We start from the raw sequence: 27482 nt of genomic DNA, 5'->3' as shown, positions 1-27482 counted from the left end.
TGTTGTTATGCATGCAAACCTAGTTTGCAGTTGCATGTGCTCCTTAACCAATATGGACTAATGTTTAGATTAAAAGGGGGATGGGGGGAGGTGGGGTTTTCTCTTAGGTAGTGGGAATATTACTTGTGTCATAAAAAGAACTCACAGAAATAGTTCTCTCTGCATTGGTGATGGGACTGTTACCTTTCTGTCATCGTAAAAGAGTATGCGCTTTGCATATATCAGGCTGTTGAAACCTCTTTCAAGTGTGCCCCGCTGGTCTATCTGAATTAGGTAAGTTAAGATCCTGTTTTTGGACAGGATCATAATGTATTTAGCTAGCAATGTCAGCATTTACTTGTCTGTACTAATCTACTTATTGTTACTAGAGGACAACCCCTTTGCCCTATGCGCGCGTTAGGTGTATTTTTAACTCTGCTTCCTATGCCAACTTAATGTGGGGAAATAAATAGCTCTCCCGTTAAGAAGACTTGCAGAATGAACTGTGATTTGATAGCACGGTTGGTCAAAAGACCAAATGAAATGGGGAAGGTTTAGGATGTGAAAGGGAGGATGCTAGTATATTGTCCAAGGCAATTCTGTAGTTAAGGTTATTTCCTAATGTTGAGTCACAAATATGATACAATTGCTCAGTACCACATTTCGGAGACGTTTTGGTCTCCCAAACTGCATGCCTCGCTTTTCAGTTAAGGCTAATTAATTCTAAATTAATTTTTTTTTTTAATCACTAGGTAGGTATTGTCTCTCTAGATCTACTCAAAACAGGTCCTGAAATTTGCCTGCCTTATATTGTGAAGACATAGGATTTAAAAAAAAAAAAACCCTAATATTTACTATTTTTCACCCCCTTGATTTTGCTGGCACCTATTTAACTTCAGTTTCTAATTCACATTTCTGAGAGACACCATGTCTGTAAGAGTTTTGCAGTGCTGTTTACGCATTTAGTTAAGGTGTGAGAGCTCCTAATCCATGCCTGAGACTGCCTTGGCATTGTCTAGCAAAGTCAAGGAGGACCAGAATTGACACTTCTGTTTCTTTCTGAAGTAAAAAATACCTTAACTTAGGTGGGATGGGGCTGGAGCAGCAACTTTTCAGGCTTCCTTTTTGAAGAAGAAGAAAGTATAAACCCGGTTTCAAAAAAATCTTTGCTTTTTGCATAGAATTCAATAAATGTAATGGTGTCATAAAGGTGTAGTACCTGATATTTATGGGACCAATTAAAGCAGAAACTTAGCATTTCATTATGGTGTGATTTGGTGTATGGAAAAGGAGCAGGCTAAGCACCTCTGTCAGCTTTAAGGGCAAGGGCTTTGTTTTAAATTTCTAGTTTTAATGAGAGACTGTTGAGGCAAAGGTGGTGGGCCAAATTCATCCTTGGGGTAGTTCCATTGCCTCTAACAGTTACACCAGTGATTAACCTGGCCCATATTTAACAGATTCTTAGATAGGCTATTTAGATTGAAAAGGTTTCTGTCCTTTGTGGGAGGATGTGTGATTTTCCCCTCATGCAGTAACCATGGTCTCTGGGCTGCATCTCTGAAATTAGAGAGAATATGAATCTCTGATCATTTATGTACAAGAGCTATAGTATGCCACATGCATGCTTTACTCCTAGGGGAATTCCATGCAAAAACAATTAAAAATTGGCAACAAAAAATTAAAAATTCTGCGCACACTATTTTCAAATTCTGCAAAATTCTGCATATTTTATTTGTCAAAATAACACAATATAATCGCACCAGTTTCAATTATTTTTGGTCATTTATTTCAAAATACCTGTCAGCAAATATGTCGGTAACAATACAAACAACAAAAAAGATTCAGAAAATGTTTTCTGACAAATAGATTCCTTACTAGGCATATTAGTAGAGAACTAATTCATTTGAACTACAATACAGGCCATATTTCCTGCACCCCCCAGAAACAGTGCAAAGGCTGGGGGAAGTCAGGGGTAATGGAGGAGCTGAGGGAGAGGGAAGTAATTGATGGGAAGGAAGGGTGTGAACTTGGAGGGTTGTTAGGTATGGGTGGGAAAAGTATGGAACAGGTTTTTGGGGGGGCTGGAGGGATTGTTAGGGAGCTTTCCCCAGGCAGACCCTGGCTGACCCCTAGCCTCTCCACCCACAGTCAGACACCTGCTTCCCAATCCCGACATGGCCCTGCACCCCTCCCCACTCCCCATGTCTCTGTGCCCTCACCCAGCCACTCCCCTGTCCCTGTTCCCCCGCCCCCTGTCCCCATGTGTCTGTGCCCCTACACAGCCACCCACTGTCCCTATGTAGCTCTGCACTCCCTCCTCCATCACCATCTGGCCCTGCACCTCCCTGCCCCTGTAGCCCTGTGCCTCCACTCCCATTTGGCCCCTGCCACAGTCTGTCCTCCTCCATTAGCCCTGAGCCTCTGTCTGACAACCCCCCCAGCACCCCACACTGTCAGTCTCCCTGTAGCTCCTGACCCGGCCCAACAGGCGCTGTGAAGAAGGCAGGCTCTTTTTCTTCCCTAGCTGGCTGGGAGCAGCTGCTGTGGTCTATCGCCACAGCGCCCCCTGGTGGGCAAAAGGCAGAACTGCAGCAACTTTTCAGCAGAAGCTTTTTTTGGTGCAAAAAATTAAAAATATGCGTGGCTCATTAATTATGCACACATGCAGACACCTGCATAAAAGGGTCTGTAAAAATGCCTTCAAAGGAGACTGAGCCCATAGCCTAGTGTTAATTCTCAACCTTGCCAGGTAAGAGTCTTGGGTTGCATTGTTTGACTCTGGACTGACGGGCTAAGTGCACTTTCAATTGGGGGTGCCTTGTTGCAAGTGAGAGAGAATGGTCTTGTGCTTAAGACACTAGACTAGAACTTAGATCTTGGTTCAAACCATGAGTTTGCCACAGGCTTCCTGTTTGATTACGGGCAAGTCACTTAATCTTTTGCCTGAGTTCCCCATGCAAATACTACTAATTCTTGATCTCCTGGGGATGTTTGTTTGCAAGGCCTTCAAGTGAAGGTCGTGGAAGGACTTCAATAAATGGAACTTCTTTCTGAGGAATTAAGGCCATTCTAATAGCCTTTGAAGGAAGTCAAGTAGAGTCTGCCAGTAAATTGGACAGTGGCTGTGACTTGGAAGGGCAATCAAAATTTGGCTGTACATGAAGATCATTATAATTCTTGTGACAATGTATCCCATAATGCTTTATGGAATATGACATAACTGGAGTATGTTTTATGCTACATGTGCCATGTAACATATCTCTGTAAAGCTTATGGTCTACTGAATCTATTCATCCTATTTGTACACACATAAAATTTTTGTACTTGAAGTTATGAATATTGGCTGTATACTTGCTTGATTTCTAAGTAAGCTTTGTAAGGCATTTGGTCAGCTTCTTTAGAAAGGAATTTGCAAAGTTAAGTGCCCAATCAAGAAGCACTTAAGGAACAATGGATCTTGGAAGGCTCCAATCCACATAAGAAGTCTACTTGAGGACGTTCAAGGTAGCATGTGAACAATGGCTGCTACCTGTAGTTCTGAGTCATGCATGAACTTGTGGCTTGCCCATGTGACTCCAAAACTCCATCTTGGAGCTGGACTTAGCATAGGAGAGAAGAGAGGGTCTCCACCCACAAGAGAAAGTCTATTTAAACCTGTGGGAGACCCCTCCATTTTTTCTTTAGCTGGCTAAAGAGAGAGCCTCTTCACCCCAAGGATATCTGAAAGAAACTGGAACAAAGGACAGTCACCACAGGGGTGTGTGAGTGATTGCTGGACCCAGATTAGCAGGAGACTAGTCTGTAAAAGGAAGCTTACTGGAACTGGTGAGATCTTATCTGTATTCTGTTTCTTACTGTATTAGACATAGACTTGCGTATTTTATTTTGTTTGGTAATTCACTTTGTTCTGTCTGTCACTACTTGGAGCCACTTAAATCCTACTTTCTGTATTTAATAAATCACTTATTAATTAACCCAGAGTATATATTAATACCTGGGGCGTTGGGAGTGGCAAACAGCTGTGCATATCTTTCTATCAATGTTAGACGGTGAACAATTTATGAGTTTACCCTGTATAAGCTTTATACAGGGTAAAATGGATCTATTTGAGTTTAGACCCCACTGGGAGTTGGGCATCTGAGTGTTAAAGACAAGAACACTTCTGTAAGCTGCTTTCAGTGAAGCCTACAGCTGTTAGGGGACATGGTTCAGACCTGGGTCTGAGTTTGTAGCAGGCTAGTGAGTCCGGCTCAAACCGGGCAGGGCACTGAAGTCCTAAGCTGACATGGCAGGACAGCAGGGGCAGAAGTGGTCTTGGCAGCTTCCAAAGGGGGTTCTGTGATCCAACCCGTCACAATTCTGATGTTTGAAACCCCCCAGGGAAACCCAAAATGTAACCATTTTAATAAAGCCTGATGCAATGTGACACATCATGAGAAAATTGGTAATATAAAGTTGTCTCTCTCATTCTATTTTAAACATTTGAATCATAGTCTTTTTCAAAATTAGTGTATAGATGAACTACAAATTGTTCCCTACATGGGATTAGTAAATTCAGTTGGGACTTCAGTAAGGAAATACACTGAGGATTTCCTTTTTAAATGCTTAAGTAGCAGTTGCTTTCTGTGTTAAAAGCTATAGTCACAAGCTAGTGTGTCATCTGTTTAAGTGACTCACTCTTCCCCCAACCCCCTGGATCTACTTTTTATTTGAAATGTTCAGCCAACAGTGGTATTGACTCTTGTACTACTTCAGTGTGTATCTTCACTCTTTGTAAAGAGATTGCATGACTCTAATTTGGCAATGTGGCCTATTGCTGCCTTCATTATTAACAGGGAGAGACATCTCACTGCAGGGCTGTAGTGAGATAAGGTGGGTGAGGTAATATCTTTTATTGGACCAACTTCTGTTGGTGAGAGAGACAAGCTTTTGAGCCATAGAGCACTCTGCATACTACAGGGTTTAGCATTCTGTGCTCCATCTTGAAATGAGCAACCTTGGATCTGTAGTCTCTGGGCCAGAGCTCCATAAACAGCGGGGTTGCTTCAGTCTCTTCATTTGTGCAGACTGAATACAGACCTAGAGTACATCTGCACTGCATTGTCAATCTGGGCTGAGATTCAGGTTGGAGCTCAACCCCCACTACCATACACATACACCTTTGTGACTCGCGTCAGCAAGCACTCCGAACCCAAGTCAAAGCCCGAGTCTCATTGAAACTCCAGTCCAAACTCTGTCACTTTCCAGTGTGGATGGCGCTCAAGCCACAGTTCTGAGTCAGAAGATCTGCATAGTCCAATATGGATGCATTAGCACGGCTGTGAGCCCCAGGTTCAGGTTTACAATGTGGTATGGACACTCAAGCAGGGGCTCAGAAACAGAGTCCACAAGTGTAGGTCCCACAGACCTGACTTTACAATGCAGTGTAGTCCTACCCTTAGAGATGCTGTCAAGCTGGATATGTGGTACTTGGTTGGTCTAGTTTTTTGGCAACCTTGTCATTGTGACCATAAAGGAAAAACAGACAAAAAGGAATAGAAGAGGAGCCTACAATGTACAGTGGTGCTTTAAACTGTGATGCAGATGTGCCCTGAAATGTTTAACAAAGACTCCACAGTTAGGCCAAGAGTTGTATCCACACAGTTAATGAGTTTCTCACTCTTTCCCGTCAAACCTGAGTCTGCTCAGGCTTCTGGAAACTTCTAGTTTTGCACTGGACATGCTCCGAAGCTTAATGCAGGCAGTAACAAAGTCATTTCCATATTAACACCTCATGTCACTTGTGTGTTCTTTGCGATTATAATAACTAACCTTATATACCCCTCCAAGAAATTCCATAGTTGACTAATATCTCTTCCTCACTGCACTGATCTGGCTAGCTGAAATATTAAAGATAAATGGAAAAAAAACAAAAGCAGGTTGTTTAGGGCAGTGGTCTCCAAACTTTTTTGATCGCGCACCCCATCAGTAAAAAATTTTTGAGCATGCACCCCCTGCTCCTGGCTGAACTGTTGAAGCAAAAAAAACAAAGATAAAAAAAAAAGAAAAGCGGCTCGGACTCCTGGCCGAACTGCTGAAGGGGAAAAAGAAAAAATGGTGCTGCTCCAGCGGTGCTCCTCCTGCCGCACACCCCAAAGGATGCTCTTGCGCACCCCCCTGGGGTGCGTGCACCCCACTTCGGAGACCACTGGTCTAGGGAACTGTAGAGAGTTGCTACCCACCACGTGTCCCTCTAACACACAAACAGTGAGCGCTTTCTACTGCAAGTATTTAGGGGAGACTGTAGTTTTTCAGTCTAGCTGCATTAAACTAACTAAAAGGCCAAGACCAAAGAGACATTTGTTTGACCCAGTTTGAGTTCACCACTTAGATTCATCTTTTTCAAGCCTATAAATAACTCATCTAAATACAGTTCAGTGGTGATAAATAGGACAATAAGCTTCATACTTGTAGCAAAGAATACAAAGGGGGAAATGCTTTTTAATTGACTGTACCGCGCTAACTAGGAACGAAGGAAAATTCACTCATTCGATGTGATGTACAAAAGTCAACAACCAAGTTCTCCTGTTTGTTACTAGAATAATGCAGCATGGTTCAGAGGTCTGTATAATTTCATAATGGCAAAATTGCAATGCCCTTAAATAGCATCCAGAACTCAAAGCCCCTTGCATGCACTAATTTACCTTTCATAAGATTACTGTGAGGTAGGGCAGTATTATCCCAATTTTATACACAAGAAATGGAGGCACAGAAATTCCTCCTAAACTACTTCCTTTCTCCCATCCTTTTTGCATATTGTCTATTTAGACTGTTAACGCCTCAGGGCAAGGACTGTCACTGTGACTTCATCGGTGCCTGGGACAATGGGTCCTGAATTCTGTTGGCATCTGTAGATGCTACCAAGATTTTGGAATGGAATTTCTGGCCCAACTAAAACCCAGAAGTAGTGGAAATACATATCATGAGTAGTATTGCAAAATTCCATGACTAAAAGGCTTTGATAAGTGATTAAATGGAATGTTGTAGTACTTATCCAAACAGGTTTTCAGAATGCTAGTACCTATTGTGTCCTGCCCCATATCAGGCATTATTGGAGGAGGAGGCGTCCCTATGCTCTGGACCTCTCCTATGTGGGAGTTTCTGTTTCATCCTTTCCCTGCTGATGCCCACAGTCTAATAAAGGCTCCTGATGGTGCTTTTTGCTCCTTCCCACCCTTTGTCAACTGCAGTATGTCCTAGAGATCCACTTGTTCCGCTGCCTAGTCCTGAGTGTCCCCATTGCTGCCTTGTGGGAGTCTGAGGAGTCGTTCCTTTCAGACAACTTAGTGGGAGCTTATCCCTGGTGTAGAGTCAAGGATTCTGGAAGGAACTCTCAATACTCCACCCCAACAAAATCATAGTTTTAAAATTATACCCTTACTGGATGATTTGCTAATCCTGACCCTCAAGGACCAGGTACAATCTGAGGATAGTCACCCATTAAGTGACTTGGATTCCCACCCACAGCTAGAATCTCTGTCTAGAGCTGGGATTTCAACTCAATAGTTCTTGTCCCCCACAAGTCCTGTGTTCAGACCACCATGCCATGTCTGTCTCGCTGCTGTATATCATATTGATAGATATTTAGTTATTAGCATTGATACGAAGCCATCACTTCTGCTCAGTTATATGCAAAGCCTAACTCAGGTGCAACCAAGGCCGGTACAAGGATATTTTGTGCCCATGGCGCAACTTCCACCTTGCGCCTCTCCATCCCCCTGGCCCCGCCCTCATTCCGCCTCCTTCCTGCCCCATTGGATCCCTCCCCAAATCCCCACCTCTTCCCCAAGCGCATGCATTCCTCCTGCTCCCCCCTCCCTCCCAGGCTTGCCGTGCAAATCAGCTGTTTTGTGGTGCAAGCGCTGGGAAGGAGGGGGGAGAAGCAGGATGCGGCGGCCCGCTCAGGGGAGGAGGCGGAGGTGGAGGTGAGCTGGGGTGGGTCGGGGAGCTGCTGGAGTTGGCGTCGCTTTCTGGTGCCCCCAAATCTTGGCGCCCTAGGTGGCCGCCTAGTTTGCCTAATGGTTACACGGACTTCATGGAGCTGGATGAGGAATTTGCCCCAGTGTCTTTCTTACAATCTAAGGCCATGTCTACATGTACTGCACTGCAGTGGCGCAGCTGTACCAATGTAGTGGTGCTCGTGCAGCACGTCTGGTGAAGATGCTGTGTGTCAACAGGAGAGAGCTCTCCTGCCACCATAAAAACCCACCTCCACGATCGGCAGAAGGTATGTCGGTGGGAGAAGCTCTTCTGCCAACATAGCACTGTGCACACAAGCACTTGTGTTGGTGTAACTTATGTCACTCAGGGGGGTGGTTTATTCACACCCTTGAGTGACATAAGTTCTGCCAACATAGATTATGGTGTAGACATAGCCTAAGTGTTAATAAGGGAATTCAGGATATAAATGGGATGACAGATACTAAAATTGCCTAGCATTCAAAGTTGTCCTGTTCCAGTCATGAGCATAACTGCAGGATCTCTGTTTATAAATCTACCTCATCAGGCTGCCTGAGCCATCCAATCACCCAGCATTTCTATTTATAATTCTTGCTGATTGCATGTACTGGGTGCATTTAACTGCTGAATCACTAGAAGTCTGTTCCACCCGGTCACGATGTGAGAGTTCTTGTAAATGCATGAACACACACGTTCACAGCTTGTAGGCAGCCCACATCATCCCTCCCTTCTGTCTGATGCATGCCTTGGCCTTGGTGGAAGAAATGCATATGCTTCTTTTCAAGTCTGCCGAACAAGCATTGAAACTAGGGATGAGCCAAAGGAGATCAGATGCAGCAGAGCATAACTGGGTTTCTATGTGGACTCATGCATTCTGGGTGCATGAAAAATAATCAGGCTTCCTCTTGGTCTGAAGGTTGTGGGGTTTTTTGTTTTGTTTTGACAGTATGCTCTAACTCGGAATATGGAAACACTTAATTCAGGCATAGTGTGTGTAAGAGAGAGCTTTGATTTCTACTTCAGTAGAACTGCCATTTTGTCGGCAGGATTTTGCATTCATTAACATCACTACTGTTTGATGAAGATCTGGACTTGTGTCCTCTGAATTACCGTATTATTTTTGTGTCTATTTTTATATAATAAGGTCATCTAAGTTTCTCTGTAATTAGCTAATGAGGAAAAGTTCAATGTGCTACTGTATTGCGTCAGTGTCCCATACAGTCTGATCCACACCTGCAACTGCTGGTGAACAGGAACTAGAGAATCTTGAGCACTCTGACCCTCAGTGTTTCTATGCTGTATCCTGCACCATTCAGTGAAAAATCATAATATTCTCTAGTCACTGATCGTATTCAAGTATAGGGTCCAATGGTCATTCATTTGAACTGTCCATTTATGTTTATGGGGAATGGAATTTCTGCAGCAGGGTCATAGTTAGCAGCGTGAGAAAAAAAGAAATGGGAGGAGCTGTGATCCAGCAAACCACGTCTTGTTTGTTAGTAGCTGCACTGATAAGCTAAAAGAAGTACAACTCTTCTCCAGCTAGCTTCTTTGCTCCTCTGGGAGCGAGGGTTACTGAGCACACTTGAAAATCAAGTCACTGCTAGTTAGGTACCTAAATATGGATTTAGGAACCTAATTCCAGTCATCCAGGTTTGAAAATGTTGGCCTTGATGAAAACCTCGTTTGGCATTCATCAAAAGCTATTTGATGGCTTTTTTGTGTGTGTGCTTGATGGGAAGCAAATTTTGGTTCACTGGCTCTCCCTTAATAAATTCCAGATAACCGATTAAAGCCTAGAAAAGCAACATGTTCTGTTTTGAAAGAGGTAAGTTTCAGAAATGGTGTGGACTAGCAGCCTGTGGCTTAATCTGTGACAGAATCTGAATCTCTGCTGCCCTTTGCACAGTGCATCACTGTCAAGTTTTACTGGGAGGGAGGAAGTCATCCTGTTTCTCATTCTTTAATCATTCAGCAACACCAGTTTCTGTGGAATTTAAGGGGGAAATTTTCAATTGCACAATGGGAAGATAGTGCCTGCCTCCCACATGTCTTTTGACTGAGAATAATTGAGGAGGAGATTTTTGGTCTGTTTTATATTATGCATTTGAGCTCCAATCACTTTCACGCCTTTTGGATCTGTGCCGGCGTCGTCCTGGGTGTATGCTGGATTCCTTGTTGTTCTTGCAAATATGGATGAAAAGTTCGGTTTTTTAAAACACTTTGATCAATTCATACTTTACTGTGTTGCTAGAGGACAGTGTCTCTTTCAAAGTCCGTTTTAGTGAAGTGAGACATAATTTTGGACTCCCTTGCAGTATGAACTGCAATACTGGTAATTATGGCATTGGCTTCATCTTCAAACAGGGATGCATCTGGGAAGACATAAAGTCAGTAGGGTAACCGGGACAAAGGGTCATGTGTTTCAGACCTTCGAAGCTAAGCCAGCAGGGGTTGATTAGTACTTACATGGATAATGAACCAGTACCCCTGCATAGTGACAGGAGACACTGCATTACTGTCAAGATATAAAGCCATTGTCCTGACAACATCATTAGAGATGCTATGTTGAGTGTTAATTTTCAAATAACTAGCTCTTGATTACAGACCATCTCATTCCTCCAGAGAGCTATGCGACAAAAACATTTACTGGAAGTACAGGAAGCCGTAGTATGAGAAGGCATGTACAGAGAAGGAAGGGTGTGTCTGGTGTGGCATCATCTTTCCATGCGGTGTGGCACATAGCCCATGCCCAATGGCATTACTAGTTGTGGTAAGTACGATAGTCCCAAAACATCTTGTGGGCGGTGGTCAATGTTCCTTTGCGGCACATCGGTATTAGGAATTCAAACTGTCTCCAAAACTAAAGACCTCTCCTCCTGTCTAACATATGGGTGATGCTCTTCTGATTCTGACATAGTCATCTGATTTGCAATAATAACAGCTGAGACACTCCTGGAAATAACACTCTAGATGGGGAGTACAGGTCAGTGTGGTGCGGTATCGGCATGAGTTTGGGATGGTCGCATTACCCACAAGCAGCCAAATTATGTGCTAGGCAAATCGTTCCAAAAGGAACATTGATAGTTTTTACCCTATCCCATTGTGTATTTTGGGTTTGTCACAGATAATAGGTAGGTCTTTTTTTGGAAGGGGTTAGCTTGGGTTTTTTTTGTTTTTAAATGAAATTACTGGGACTATGTTTTATGTTCTCTACCTGCAGTGTCTGCTGTCTTATTTACCAGCAGTCTAACTGTGCTGGGCTCTTGGGGACTGAGAAGCGAAAAATGTTTTTAAAATGATCTAAAATCACCTTTTTCCTAAACCTAACATTAAGGCTTGTTTTTAAGGTCCTATGCTTTGATCCTTTCTGGTCTAGAAGTGAGTGCTGCTGGGTCCCGTTTGAAGCATGGCTCAGTGAGACAGGCAGTGGGGTGGTGGCCTATTGACAAAGCTACCCTACACTGTGCAGTTAACCTCAGAGAAACAGAGTGGGCCATTTGGGCTACAGGAAAGCCTGTTGTGTCTCCCAGTTGGTTGCCAGGCGTCAGTCCATCGAGAAGATAGACTCATTAGATGAAACCCTGGTTTTCTTGAAGTCGCTTGACTTCATTGGGGCCAGGATTTCACTCATTGGGCTAAAGGGCCAAGCAACAGCAAATGGTCTGAGCCACTGCTCAGAGCTTGACCGTTGCAACTTACATTTCCCAGCCCACAGTATCGTGGCTTCTCAGAGCAGCACCTACACACACGATAGCACGGTAGCTCTGAAAATTGGACTACTTTCATTAAGGTACCTACATGTGGATTTAAGTGCCTAACGTGGAACAGCAGAGTCTGAAATGTTGAACCATGGCCTTTTGGCCGAAGTTTACAAACCCCCTGAAGGGAGTGAATATATGCAGAAAACAGGATTTCAATAAGAACTATTGATCCGAACACTTTGTCTTTATTGGTGATTTATTCTTGCGCATTGTGCCGCCTCTCCATTGTAGTTCATTCTGATCCTTTTTTTTTCTTTAGCTGCTCAATGGAGAACCATAAACTCAGAATGGAGCACCACCTTTTCTCTCTCCTTCTATAAAATAGTTGTGAAATCAAACTATTGGGCAAAACTCTGATTTTTCTTTAGGTTCTCTCTGACATGTTTGCAAAACAGCATTCTGATATTAAAGCTCTGCGATTCAGCTGAATATGAGTCCTCTTCCATTATGCTTCAGACTTAAAGCTTTCAGACTTTTAGTCATCAATACACAGAGCTATTATACCCTTTCTGGATGTGTTCTCTGTTCTGCAGTGAAGTTGTTTGTTACCATGGATATTGGTTTGTCTCTGGAGGCCATCAGAGAGGATTTAAACAGAAACTTATGGGTCAATATTTCCATAAGAGCAAATGTACATCTTAGGAATTCTACTCATTTTACAGAGCCTTGATGTAATGAAAATGAGCAACCCCGAGCTTTCAGTTGGAGAGATGAAAAATGAGGTGCCTGCTTTCCCTCCTCCTTTTTATTTCATTTTTTAAAAGTTTTTTTTTAGCCATGCCTGGAAAGATGGCACAGATAAATGAATGTCGGATCACAGCAAACTAAAAATCAGGTTGAAGTTTCTCTATTGTGTGTTTTGGAGAATCTGAAATTACTCTTTTTTGCCAGTAATGGATTTTGTAGAAGTGCTTTTCAGTGGGGGGTTTCCAAGATGTGTCATATTGCAGCTTATAAATGGACCTGTGTTCTAGGCAAACAATAGTTGTTACTGTTTTGACACAAGGATTCAATAAAATTTGCTAATGACTGCTACAAAAAAATGGCCCAATTGAGCTGAGAGAAGTTTTTAGTTTCTGCCCAGGAGCAAAACTCCCACTTTACAGTACACAAATTTCATTAGGTGAAACTAATTAAAGAGATGTTTCTTATTACAAACATGAGGATCTGTTGGAGAAGAGTCACTCAGACCTGGCTTAATTTGTGTGTTGCAGTGCAATGATTGTCCTGCTCTGAAATGCTGCAAAGGGGCTTTGTCCTATTTAATTTCACATTCTATTTGTTTCCCTTCGTGACTCATAGCACAACACTGGCGGCAGGCCTAGGAAGTAGGTTATGGGATGTGGTTTAGGAACATCGGTAGATTGTATTCCAAGTTTTGTGCTTACATTGCACCATATGCCATGACGGCATTCAGCTAAATGTGTTCTTATTGCACAGCAAGCTGGTGACTTCAAAAATTAGGATAAGAGCTGAAACAAGAGACCAAAGAAGTTCCAATATCTATATTTACATAGCTTTCTTGGTAAGAAGGCTTTGCTGAATGAATTTAAAAAACCCACCCCAAAATATGAACCGATCATCCTCGGTCCGTCTCTTAGCTTTGGATACTGTCTTTTGTTTTTTAAACAATAGGTTAATCCATTTCAGCAATCCCAACCCCCTGTCAGGGTTACTGCACAACAATCATTAGACCTTCACAAATGTAGGATTATCAAATAGTTGTTCACAGAACTAGTATAAAACACTGCTCTTACTTATCAGTGGGAGGTAAATGCAGCCACTCACATTCAAATTAAAGGGGACTTGCTGGGCTGTTGGTGTGGCAAGTGGTGGAAAACGATTCCTCACTCTCTCAGACCTTGGGAGGCAGGCCAGTCTTCACTTACAGACAACCCCACAACTTGAAGCAAATACTCACCAGCAACTACACACCACACCACACAAACACCAACCCAGGAACCAATCCCTGTAGCAAACCTCGTTGCCTACTCTGTCCCCATATCTACTCTAGTGACACCATCAGAGGACCCAACCTCATCAGCCACATCATCAAGGGCTCATTCACCTGCACGTCTACTAATGTTCTATATGCCATCATGCACCAGCAATGCCCCTCTGCCATGTACATTGGCCAAACTGGACAGTCCCTACATAAAAGAATAAATGGACACAAATCGGACATCAGGAATGGTAACATACAAAAGCCAGTAGGTGAACGCGTCAATATCCCTGGACATTCTATAACAGATTTAAAAGTAACTATTCTTGAACAAAAAAAACTTTAGAAACAGATTTCAAAGAGAAACAGGAGAACTACAATTCATTTGCAAATTTAACACCATTAATTGGGGCTTGAATAGGGACTGGGAGTGGCTGGCTCATTACAAAAGCAGCTTTGCCTCTCCTGGAATTGACACCTCCTCATCTATTATTGGGAGTGGACTACATCCGCTCTGATTGAATTGGCCCGGTCAGCACTAGTTCTCCACTTATGAGGTACTCCCTTCTCTTCACGTGTCATTATATAATGCCTGCATCTGTAACTTTCACTCCATGTGTCTGAAGAAGTGAGGTTTTTCACCCATGAAAGCTTATCCCCAAATAAATCTGTTAGTCTTTAAGGTGCCACCAGACTCCTTGTTGTTGTTTTTCAGACAAACAAGTTTGTTTACATGTGCAGGAGACAATGCTGCCTGCTTCTTGTTTACGGTGTCACCTGAAAGTGAGAACAGGTGTTTGCATGGCACTGTTGTAGCCGGCACCTCAAGATATTTACGTGCCAGATGTGCTAAAGATTCATATGTCCCTTCATGATTCAAACCCCATTCCAGAGGACATGCATCCATACTGATGACGGGTTCTGCTCAATAACGATCCAAAGCAGTGCAGAACGACACATATTCATTTTCATCATATGAGTCAGATGCCACCAGCAGAAGGTTGATTTTCTTTTTTGGTGGTTTGGGTTCTGTAGTTTCTGCATTGGAGTGTTGCTCTTTTAAGACCTCTGAAAACATGCTCCACACCTCGTCCCTCTCAAATTTTGGAAGGCACTTCAGACTCTTAAACCTTGGGTCGAGTGCTATAGCTATCTTTAGAAATCTTGCATAGTACCTTCTTTGCATTTTGTCAAATCTGCAGTGAAAGTGTTCTTAAAATGAACAACACGCTGGGTCATCATTTGAGACTGCTATAACATGAAATATATGGCAGAATGCAAGTAAAACACAGACCAGGAGACATACAATTCTTCCCCAAGGAGTTCAGTCAAAAATTTAATTAATGCATTTTTTTTTAATGAGCGTCTTCAGCATGGAAGCATGTCCTCCAAAATGGTAGCCAAAGCATGAAGGGGCATATGAATGTTTAGCATATCTGGCATGCCTGGTTTGCCTTTTTGACCGCTGATGCACATTGTGTGGAAGTTTTCAAATAGGGTAATCCACTGGTGGGCTGCGAGACAGTTTGTTTACACTGATCATCCATAGGCAAGGCGCCTGCGCCGCTTCCCGCAGCTCCCATTGGCTGGGAACGGCAAACCGCGGCCACTGGGAGCTGCGGGCGGCCGTGCCTACGGATGGTTAATGTAAACAAACTGTCTCGCAGCCCACCATTGCCATGGATAGTTCTCTGAAAACTTCCACACAATGTGCAGCAGCGGTCAAAAAGGCAAACCGTATGGTGTGTCGGGCACTCACTTCCATCGCAGTGGTGTGATAGTTTCCGACAGGGCCTAACTCGATGGAGTTTCCCAACTGAGATTGAGAAAACTGGAAAAACAATCTATCGGGGAGCTGGATACTCCCTTCTTCTCTAGCCCTCTCTCTTCCCTTCAAGCTGACACCTGGGGAGCAGGAGGGACCTCCTCTCTCCCAGGCATCTGGTCGCTGGGGTAAAGAACCAATCAGAGCTCTCCTTTTTTTACGACATCTGAGGCTGCTGTTTAGTTCCCTCCCTCCTGCCTCCCCTTTGCTTAACGGAGGGTTGCCTGGACATGGGGCAGCAATGCTTCTGGTATACAGTCTTTGGCCCTGGATATAGAGTTCCTCCTTCAATACATTCAGCCCTAAGGAATGTCTCCACCCAAGCTGTGTGCTCCTCCGCAGCTGTTGGTTTTCCCCCAGCCTTCAGTTGAAAAATTCTCTACCTTTTTAATTCTACGTGCCAACAGTCTGGTTCCGTTTTGGTTAAGGTGGAGCTGATTCCTCCTACATAGGCCACTCTTTCCCCCAAAGATTCCCCAGTTCCTGATAAACCTAAATCCCTCTTCCTTACACCATGGTCTCATCCACGCATTGACACCCTGCAGCTCTGCCTAGCTAACTGTCACTGCTCCTGGACTTTAATCTCTTACCTGGCAGCCTAACTTTAGCCTTCAGGACCTCTTGTACCTTTCTGTATGTCATTGGTACTTACATGTACTATGACCACCAGCTCCTCCCCAGCACCGCCTATAAAACTATGTAGGTGTCTCATGAGATCCACTATCTTCACACCTGTCAGGCACTTCACGATGCAAAATCTTGGTCATCATAAACCCAACTATTTATATTTCTAATAATCAAATCCCCCACTACTATTGCCAGGTCTCTTCCTAGTAATTGGGGTCCCTGTCCCCAGAGGGATATCATCCGTGTGAGAGGATATCATGACATCTGGAAGGTGGGACCCAACTATGGGATCATTTGCCTCCACTCCAGCTTGATGTTCTCCAGCCCCTGAGACTTTCCTCCTCCTTAACAGCATAGGAGCTGTTGGACAGGACGTGGGACTATTCTACTGCATCCTCAAAAGTCTCCTCTACTTTTCTGTCTCCCTTTGATACTCCAGTTCAGCCACTTTGGCCCCCAGAGCCCATACGCTGTCTCTGAGGGTTGTGAATAGCTTGCACTGCATGCAGGCACACACACACACAGAGCAGGTAACCATACATGTTAGACTCAATGAAATAAACTGGATAGCCCCCACCCTCTGCTGGTCTTCTGGCTGCGTTTTTTCATGCTTGTGGCTTTTTATGATGTGACCTAAGGGCAGGTCTACACCTAAAATGCTGCATCACACTGATGCAGCTGCACCGCTGTAGCGCTTTAATGAAGATGCTCTAAACTGACAGGCGAGAGCTTCTCCCATTGGTTTAGTTAATCCGCATCTGCAAGAGGCAGATGCTATGTCAGTGGGAGAAGCTCTCCCGCCACATAGCGTCGTCTACACCGGTGCTTAGGTGGGTATAACGACGTCGCTCAGGGGTGTGGATTATTCATGTCCCTGAGCGACGTAGTTATACCGAAGTAATTTTGTAGTATAGACCAGGGCTAAGTTTAGGTGTATTTATTTTTCTTGTCGGTTGCTTGGCTTGAGGAGTTGGTGTCTTTTTAAATTGGTCTAATCCCTCATCTTCCTCCCCCTCTAGCCAAATCGCCTCACTTTGGCAGCTCACTCAATTGCTGTGCTCTCTCTCTGTTTCGGCTCTTTCATAAACGGGTCTCTAAGCACTTCACAAATATGAATTCACTAAGCTTCCCAAGTAGGTATGATAAAGAAAAACAAGGCACAAAGCACAGTAAAATAGTAAGTTGCTCTACTGCTTTCTCAGCTGCTCCCCCTTCTAAACAGAATATAATTAGGATTTAGGGTTGATGTCAATGTGTCTTTTTGTTGGTGGTGGATTTCTTAGAAAAAAATTACTTATTACAACTGAGTCGTAGAGAACAAATTCTCACGAGGCTTTTCCCTGAAAGGTATCAATTGCAAAATGAGGCAAGAAGGTTTTCCTGTCCAACACACTGATGGCGATTGCCATTAAAATGCGGCATTTTCCTGCAGTTTTCACATAATGGTGTCAGTGGCTACCATTTCTTTGTCTGGACAGTATCATCATCATTTATAACTTGCAGGTCTGAAATAGCACATCATTATTTACTCTAATGGAGTCACTCCAGGGCTTCTCAAACTTCCTCAGCATGTGGATCTCTTCTTGACAGAGAGCTGATCTGGTGGGCCACCACCTCTCCTGTTCGTAATTCCATTGGGTAACGTCCCTGGAACAATTATAGTAGCTGTATACTTGGAAAAGTAACAGTGTATCGAGCTGGAAGCAGAGGAGAGCCAGAACCATCTGAGCAGCCAGCTGCCCATGGACCGTGGTTTGGGGACCACTTATTTACTCTTTACGACATTTTTAAAAGTTCTAAAACAGCTGTCTGGATTCCATGTTGGCACTGAGATGATCAAGCCCATTGTAAAGAATTCTAAAATATTTTTTGGGGGGGGCAAGTACACCACTCACAAAGACTGTTTGGAACCAGAATGAGCTTTCAGAGCATCTACAATGGCCACAATGGATTCAATTACAGCAACCACCCTGGATTAGCTCTGCTGGAGGACAGGGTCCAAGTAACTGCTTCATTCCGTTTACAAGCTTCCTTTCCCCCTAATGAGGTGTCATAATAGTGATGTTTTCTGAGGCGTGTAAGTTGCTAAAAATAAAGCTTTTTGATTTGTCTCTCAGTATTTATCAGTCAGTATTAGACTATGTTTGTTACTGGTGCGGATTGAATTCCATTAATGTTATTGCTTAATTGCTGTATACACACAAACGGTTGAGTATTTTGTAAAGCATCACATCAGCAGTGAAAAGCAATATTTTTTCCATTCATTTTTGCCAACCCTTCCATGGGTTGTATTTCTCTGCAAAAGTGAGATTTTGTAGAATGCTGTAATTTATAAGAAGGAAGACATCCCAAAGGTCTGATTAAATTTATAAGGCTTTCTAGAACAGGTTGGCAGTTTATTTTTAATGGCTTCTTGCCCACTGCTCAAGTAATAAAACATTGAACAATGGTAGTTTCCTTTCCCTTTGGTCCTTTTCATGTTTATATTAAACTAATTCATTTATTTTAACAAGGGGAATTATTTCTCTTCCCCATCCGTCTATTACCGCTCTCCTCAAATCCTGATTATCCCAAAGGACAGCACTGACAAGGCAGCACGACACACATTACAAATGTAAATGCACTTTCCAGTTGAAATTTTAACAAAAGGCCAATAGAACCCATGCGAAACAATCTGATTGCCATGTTATCAACTGTAGTTTTACTAGATGAGACGTACAGTTCAGTGCAGGGAGAAAACCCACTGCAGAAAAACAGTATAGTATTTGGTAATCTTCTTTTGACCATACAACACAACAGTATAACCGTCCTCATTTTGTTTTAATAAGTCTTTAAAGAGCCAGTGATGTCTCGTGAAATTTTGAGAAAGATTAATGCCTATATTCTACAGTTATGGGCTCTCTGGATTTTCTTAAGGTAGATAGAAAATCCTTCTATTGAGATACAGTATTGTAGATCAGTCTTATACTGCACAAATCTTTCCCTCACTATTGGGTTTTATTTATTATTTTTGCATGAAAACACTCTATTGATCAGCGCTTCCTGAGACATCGCCTGAAATTAGAATCCTTTATTTGTGACATCACAACTGATTACCACTGGAGACGATTATTATTCCAGTTGATAAATATATAGGCGCAGATTTAAAAAGAAGAGGGGGAATTTGTATCAGCAGATATGTTTCTAATTGGAAAGTTTTCCCCAGAGGGTGTCAGTGTCACACTTTAAAGTGCTTTCAAATTGTACTGGGAAAGAGAAATAGATGCTTTGTGTGATTTTTATTTTGTTTCTTTGTTTAGTATGATGGCAACTAACTAATGATTAGTTGTCTGTGATTTAATATCCTGGAAGTAAAAGTGACTATCAATATGGTATATATTATAGACTGTGTGCTAGTACAGTAAAGTTTCCATCTTGCTGCTAGCATCACTTAAAATGGCTAAAGTAGTGGAGGCTTAAGCGAAGCTTGGATTCAGCTCATGTCTCTGGCTGACCTTTTGTCTGTGGTTGACAAAGATTCAACCCAATAAGACTATTCTGGCATTATCTAAAAGGTGGCCACAGGGACCTTTTATAGGGTATTTTTACTTTCTCAGATGTGTATAGTCAGCTGCAATGGTTTGGCTCATGTTTTCGATTACAGATTCAAGCTAGACCTCATGACTTGGCTCCATCCTCCGACATATGGACTTACCAAGGTCTAACTGTAATGCTATTCCCCAAGGAAATGGGATATGTGGTGAATTCTTGAGTCTGTTTCCACCTCCCACCCACATGATTACTTTAAATTTCCTTACCAGAATGCTCGGAATCACTAGGGATGAGGCCAAATACGTTCTGTGTGACAAGTGGAGTTCTGCCGCAACAAATTTGTTTTTGATTTTTCTGGGGAGGAGGGAGGAATATCTTTTATATTGTGTGTTACTGGTCAGAATATTTGGCTCCCGTTTATACAGCATCTAAATGCAGGTCTGCTATGGAACTGCTCTCTTACCTTGTACATCAATGTGCTTGCAACTGAGGGCTGGGTTCGTCAGAGAAATCCGTGTCCATGAGAAGGGCAGGTCTGAATCTTTCTTTTGGGAGGAACTTTCCAAAGTGCAGGGAAGGGAAGAGAGACACTTGACAGTTGAGCATTAAGTTGTCGATATTACTTATATACACCTCTACCCCAGTATAATGTCACCCGATATAACACAAATTCGGATATAATGCGATAAAGCAGTGCTCCGGGAGGGCGGGGCTGCGTGCTCCGGTGGATCAAAGTAAGTTCGATATAACACAGTTTCACCTATAATGCGGTAAGATTTTTTGGCTCCCGAGGACAGCGTTATATCGAGGTAGAGGTGTAGTACCTAATATTTCCCTCGTCTGTGCCTCTGCCTCACAGCTGGTGGTGACACTTGTCCTAATCCAGGCCCACAGCTACGCTCTCTCTTCCTCCCCTGTCATCCCTTCCCATCCTTCATGTACACTGTGTTTTGCTCTTTGTACATGGGTAAAGCATGGCAGTTGAGGGGAGCACAATATGAAGTCTAACTACTTCTTGGCTCTGCTTCCCCCTACTTCTGTTCTAGCATGCTCCATGCCCAAAGCCTTAGATCATTTTAGGGGATTATGTGGCTGCAAAGGGGAAGATGTGGGGGAGGGGTGGAATAAAGAGAATGTGTGGAAGGCCCCTCTAAAGGAAAATCCAAACAAATGTTCAATGAAAAAAGATTTTCCAACCTAAAAAGTTTGAAAGGAACATTTTTTACTAGTACTAAGCAAGAGGGGCTCCCTTCCCTCCCTGTATCCTGCCAATTCACCATGCCAGACACTCTCTTCTATTTTCATGTTATTTTATCCACCTGTCTGAGGGATAGAGGGGTAAGGATTTTGTCCTGGTTTCCCTGACTCAAAATTCTGGATCTGGAGTACATAGTTCAGTGTGTCTCTCCTGTGTTGTAGGTAAGAGCTGCCTCGCTGTTTCTCTCACAGGGCTTTTAGCATGAGAAGCTTATACTGAAGTTTAAATCTAGCAATGGGCCTCATCCAATGCCCATTGAAACAAATGGAAAGACTCCCATGGACAGCAGTGGGCACTCGACCAGATGAATGTTACGTTCCTTGGTTTTTCAAGTGACAGAAATCGAGGGAATTTGTCTGAAGTGATCTGTCATTTGTGATGGTTAAATTCAAGTAGCAAATGGGTCAGTGAAACCAGCGGGTGCTGGCAGTGCTGCAACAGGCAGTCATGTTTCACAGGACGTTCTGCACAGTGGCCGATGATTTTTATTTGTATCTCTTTCCAAAATACTAACATTTGTGAAAGTTCGTTCTACAACTGCAGAAAGAGCCTGTCACAATTCCTTTGGTTCCTGGCTTGTGGAGTGGACTGGAGCTTTGTGTGGTGATCCATCGCTACATCTGTGCCCTATTTAAACTGTTTCTGAATATTTGAGTAATGCTTCCCCATTAAAGTTTAGGGGCAGAGGGTGGAATGATTCACATGTTTACCTTTAATCTTTGGGACCCTGATTTGGTTTTGGGCTGGAACACTTGTGTGAAATGAGTTGTGCTGGTCTACGCTTCTGTGGCCCATAGCTTCATCTATTTTCCAGTTAATATGTCAGGAAAAAATAAGTCAGAAGAGTCAGAAAGCAGCTGGCTGTTGTCCTTGAAGCTGCAAGCTTGTTCTAGCCCAGATGTGGCTGCACAGCTGTTATTTGGGCAATATTTGCAAAGTGCTTTGAAGTACCAGGGCGAAGAGTGAAATATAAATGGAGCTTTTATAATGATTAATTGATTGGTTCAGTGAACCAAGGCAGGCTGTAAAATAGGGCTAAATGGAAAATTATAGGCCTAATTTAGTTCTCATTTACACCCAGACAATTTGTTGCTTTCACTGGAATTGACTGAATGTAAATGGGTGCAGAATATAGCTCATTAATAGTAGCTATTTTTCTAGCAAGCCCCAGGGAAATAAGAATGCAATTTTCAATGCATTTGCCTATTAAATGCATTCAGTTTAATTGTGGCATTGCATCTTATTTGGGAAGCTTTCACAGTTGCTATATAAAAATTAGCAAAAGATAGCAGTAACTGATTCCCTAGCACAGATGTGCTCAGAAGTTTAGTGGCTGATGTTGTAATAGACAGGCGTGGTACATGGATTGAAACTCTGGGGAGGAGGCAGCAATATTGACAACACTTTGGGACACGTGGTTTTCTTCTAACAATAATGTTGGGTGTCATGTCATGTAACAAGACTTGTGGATGGGGGGAAGCGGTAGATGTGTTATATCTTGACTTTAGTAAGGCTTTTGATACTGTCTCACATGATCTACTCATAAACAAACTAGGGAAATACAACCTAGATGGAGCCACTATAAGGGGGTGCATAAATTGTTGGGAAAACATCCCCAAGAGTAGTTATCAGTGGTTCACAGTCTTGCTGGAAGGGCATAACGAGTGGGGTCTCGCAGGGATCAGTTCCGGGTCTGGTTCTGTTCGATATCTTCATCAGTGATTTAGGTAATGGCATAGAGAGTACACTTATAAAGTTTGTGCATGATACCAGGCTGGGAGGGGTTGCAAGTGCTTTGGAGGATAGGATGAAAATTCAAAATGATCTGGACAAACTGGAGAAATGGTCTGACGTAAATAAGATGAAATTCAATAAGGAAAAATGCAAAGTACTCCACTTAGGAAAGAACAATCAGTTGCACACATACAAAATTGGAAATGACTGCCTAGGAAGGAACACTGCAGAAAGGGATCTGGGGGTCATAGTGGATCACAAGATAAATATGAGTAAACAATGTAACACCATTGAAAAAAAGCAAACATCATTCTGGGATGTATTAGCAGGAGTGTTGTAAGCAAGACATAAGAAGTAATTCATCTGCTCTACTCTGTACTAATTAGGCCTTAGATGGAGTATTGTGTCCACTTCTGGGCACCTCATTTCAGGAAAGATGTGGACAAATTGGAGAAATTCCAAAGAACAGCAACAAAAATGATTAAAGGTCTAGAAAACATGACCTATGAGGGAAGATTGAAAAAAATGGGTTTGTTTAGTCTGGAGAAGAGAAGACTGAAGCGGGACATGATAACAGTTTTCAAGTATGTAAAAGGTTGTTACAAGGAGGAGGGAGAAAAATTGTTCTTCTTTACCTCTGAGGGTAGGACAAGAAGCAATGGGCTTAATTTGCAGCAAGGGAGGTTTAGGTTGGACATTAGGAAAAGCTTCCTAACTGTCAGGGTGGTTAAGCATGGGAATAAATTGCCTAGGGAGGTTGTGGAATCTCCATCATTGGAGATTTTAAGAGCAGGTTAGACAAACACCTGTCGGGGTGGTCTAGATAATACTTAGTCCTGCCATGAGTGCAGGGGATTGGGCTAGATGACCTCTCGAGGTCCCTTCCAATCCTACAAGTCTATGATTCTATGACTTGGCCACCTTGGCAGCCATGACTCCCCCTTTGGCCTCATCTGCTTTCCATTTTCAGACTCACTGGACAGCTGCACTGAATAGATGTACTACCTAACATTGATCATATCTGAGCATTATGCACTGTCACCTACCTGCAAATATCAGACAACATTGAGGCTGTCATGTCTCAAGCTTCAACATCAGCCTATTTTACTCCTGACTTTGCCACATGGAGTCAGAACAGTGGACTAATGTGTTTCCAATTTAGGCCCCATTGGACTTACACAACCATTTAGAAAATGTCACTCTCATCAGATGCAGCAGGAAGAGGAAAGAGATTAACAGGAATGTGGGGTTTGGAAGTTGGGGGTTGGGAAGATAGGTAAAACAATTGAGCAGAAAAGCAGACATCTCAGCTCACCGCTTGCCTAACTGATGCCAAAGGAGAGTGATTTGCAGGCATCACAGCAAAAGCAGATTTGAAGAAAGGCTGTAATACAGAAGTAGGTGTAATCTTGGTGGAGAGTGTGGTTCTCATTCAGAGGGCAGTACGGTGTAGAGGGTTTTTTGTGGGAGAAGTGGACCAATGGGCAATCCATACAATACATATTCATGCAAATTTCAGTATTGATTTTGAATTGGGTGACATTGAGCAGTAGCAGCCTAAAATAGCTTTTAACCAAGTTTTGGTTTGGGGGAATTATCTATATTACCATGACCAAAACCTTTAAACTGCTTTCTTTGTACACGAGCACAGAAAATCCGGTAGAATGCCAATGCACTTCACAATGCCTATTTTCAAGAATAGGTATCATGGTGACAAGTGTCATCCAAAGTGAATATGGCCTTCAAAAGTAAATACTTGGCAGCGGAATTAACAGGATCTTATTTAGGCTAGATTAATGTATGCTATGCAGAACCTGACTCAGAGGAGTAGAGCCGTGGTCTCTGGAAAGCATGAAGGAAAATGTGTTGACAGTTTTGCTACACAATTTGTTGTTCCTGATTTCATTTTGCATTTGCCAAGTTTCCCAGTTGCTCTCAAGTGGTTAAAATGGAAACATCTCATGTCTTATTTACAACATTCAGGGAGCTGAAGCCCTGCAGTACTGTCAATGTGGATGTTTCTGGGCCCTTTGTAGGAATTTTCACTCAGAAATCCACTGGATCCTTGGAAAGCAGACCATAGAGAGTGGCTACTCTCCTGGCTTCACCCCCTTCTAGGCCCAATATTCCCCATGCCAACTTGCACAGACTCTACTCCATGGTATGTCTGCTTGGGGCTTTGACTGGCTAGGGGAGCATTTGGAGTATGCAGTGTGCAGTCTATTCCTTCCCTTCTATGGCCCCTTTATTTGCCCCTCAGTCAACACAATTAGAGGGGAGCATCCAACACATTTCCAACAACCTTTCCAGCTTGGAAAGGTTACTTGTTTTTTATACTCCATTACAATGCAATAGGAAATGTAATGGAGCATAGACAATATAATGGAGCAATAGATATAGAAAAAGAGTTTGAGAGAGAAATGTTTCCTGGCAGAAAAGACCTTAACCCATAAAATCATCACTGACAAAGTTTGCAGATGACCCCAAAATTGGGGGAGTGGTAAATAATGAAGGACAGAGCGATCTAGATCACTTGGTAAAGTGGATGCAAGCAAATACAAAGCATTTTAATACAGCTAAATGTAAATGTAAGCATATAGGAACAAAGAATGTAGGCCATACTTATAGGAGGGGAAAACTATGCTGGGAAGCAGTGACTCTGAAAAAGATTTGGGGGGCATGTTGGATAATCAGCTGAACATGAGCTCCCTGTATGTACTGTGGCCAAAAGAGAGAAATAAAATTTCTGGAAATTTTGAAGGCATGCAGAAAAAAACAGCCTTTTTTATTTTTTTCAGAAAAAAAAATGGAAATTTGGCAAAAAAAATAGAAATATCTGCAGTACTTATTTGCTTATCTAAGGTAAACATTAATTACTTCTTTAAGAATGAGGAATGTGTTATGCATAATTTAGTTAGAACATAAAGTACTGTTAGGTATATTTATGAAATAAGTATACATTCTTTACTTTTGAATAACAACAAATATACCTAGTATTAGAGATGGAGCTTCATGCTCAGGTACTTAAGTGTATTTTGTTGCCTGTTGACATATCTTTAAACAAGGGGGGGAAATAATTTTTTGAAAATAGAAAGCATCAATACTTTGACTTGTAAACAAAAAGGAAGATTATATCTACAAGACCCAGAAACAGTAAGTAAAAAGAGACTTGATTTATAATGCAGATATAAAAAACACTCATGTTTCTAGAGAAAAAGCTCAGAAAATGAACATCCTATATATATTCAATGTAATGTTGTTAACACAGCACAATATTAAGGACCAGCAATGAATCTGGGTAAACATCCAAACTTTATAGTAAACACCAGGCTCTTTAGTAGAGCATTATCATTGTAAGTGTCACAACAGTAGGCAAAATTAACCATCCTATAAACAAGTGTAGTATAACTTAAAACAGTTTAGTTACTAATATAATCATGGAAATGCTAGCTTAAATTTTAACTTGTGGCTTCTCTAATCAGAATCTGCGTGTGAAAGATCCACAACTTCTGATTCTGAGCTTTCACTATGTACTTAATTAAACTGATGATTTGCATGAATTGAAACAAGTTTCTCAAGTCTTTCATATGTTAGTCTGTTTCTTGATTTTTGTGTGTATATTTCCAAACATTGACCAGTTTCTTTCACATGCTGCAGAAGATGGAGGAATCTGAAGCAATTGGGAAGCAAGAGGAGCCAGTGATTGTATTGCCACCATGTTGTAGGAGCAATGTGCTTGGCAGATTCACAGATTGCATTGTTGGACCAAACACCTGAAGAGATTCTGTATTCTGCAACATTCGAAGGTACTTTGCCAATATTTAGTCCTAAGTATGTTGCTTGTTTAATAGTTTAGTCAGATACTGTAAAATGCTGTCATCACTAACATTACTACCTTTAATCTAAAAGGTTTACAGCAGGTTGTATTGGCTTGCAGCAAAATTCTTCTCACCTATAAATAAAGTCCTTCACTTTTATTACATCCTGATTTGTGAGTGCAAATGCATGTAGATTGTCAAAACCAATTGATTTTGTCTTGGCCGTATGTTGAGGAATGTCTGACAAAAGTGGTTTGTCTGATTCAGCTAGAGTGATTGCAGACACAATTGGCTGTTGAATCTTCAGAGAGTTCTGCAGGTGAACCAAGTACAGTGTGTCGTACACCTTTAACTACTTTAAGATGTTCAATTAGCACTGGTTCATAAAGAACTTCTTTGTTTTTAAATAAACTTTCAAATGACATCACCACACTTACCCATCTTGTTCTGCTAGAGAATTTTAAAGTTATCATTTTATTCTGACAGCAGGTGTCAATCTCCCAGTCCACTGAGGAGAAGTGATATCTCTGGGATGAGTGGTCTGCTCACTGGGACAAGTCTGGAGGACAGCAGCCTCAGGGTAGCAGCTGTCCTACACCAAACTCCACTTCTAGGACAGAAGTCACCAGAGGACGGCAGGCAGCAATCCACAAAAAGGACCCTTGTACTCACTCCTATTCTCTAGTAGAGATGGCAGTGCCCGCTGCTTATTGGGGCTGTAAGAATATGCCTCCGGGGTTTACACTGATAAATATATGGTATATAGATCTTCAGAATATAGGAACTTGTAATTGGCTAATATTATAAGTTTTGAAATAATGTGACTTCATTTGAAATACTTATTAGTTATTAGTAAGGCTCCATGTTTGTCACAGAGGTCACAGCTTCTGTGACTTTCCATGACCTCCGTGACTTCTGCAGCAGCCAGAGCGCCTGGCCCAGGGGTCACCTGATCACCTCGGGCAGCCCCTGGGTCAGGCACATCAGTCGTGGCTAGGGCAGTCAC

At 42.4% G+C, this 27482-nt stretch overlaps 1 long non-coding RNA gene across 1 annotated transcript; it reads left to right on the top strand.

The window, feature by feature from the left end:
• The first annotated feature begins 140 nt into the window (after positions 1-140).
• LOC117871631 lies at positions 141-27482 on the top strand. The gene is made up of 3 exons (XR_004644310.1): positions 141-273; positions 26316-26464; positions 26963-27482. It is a non-coding gene; the product is annotated as an uncharacterized LOC117871631 (long non-coding RNA).

This window comes from Trachemys scripta, chromosome 1 (assembly GCF_013100865.1).
Source record: "Trachemys scripta elegans isolate TJP31775 chromosome 1, CAS_Tse_1.0, whole genome shotgun sequence".
Lineage (NCBI taxonomy): Eukaryota > Metazoa > Chordata > Testudines > Emydidae > Trachemys > Trachemys scripta.
This window is presented reverse-complemented; position numbering and strand designations above follow the sequence as displayed.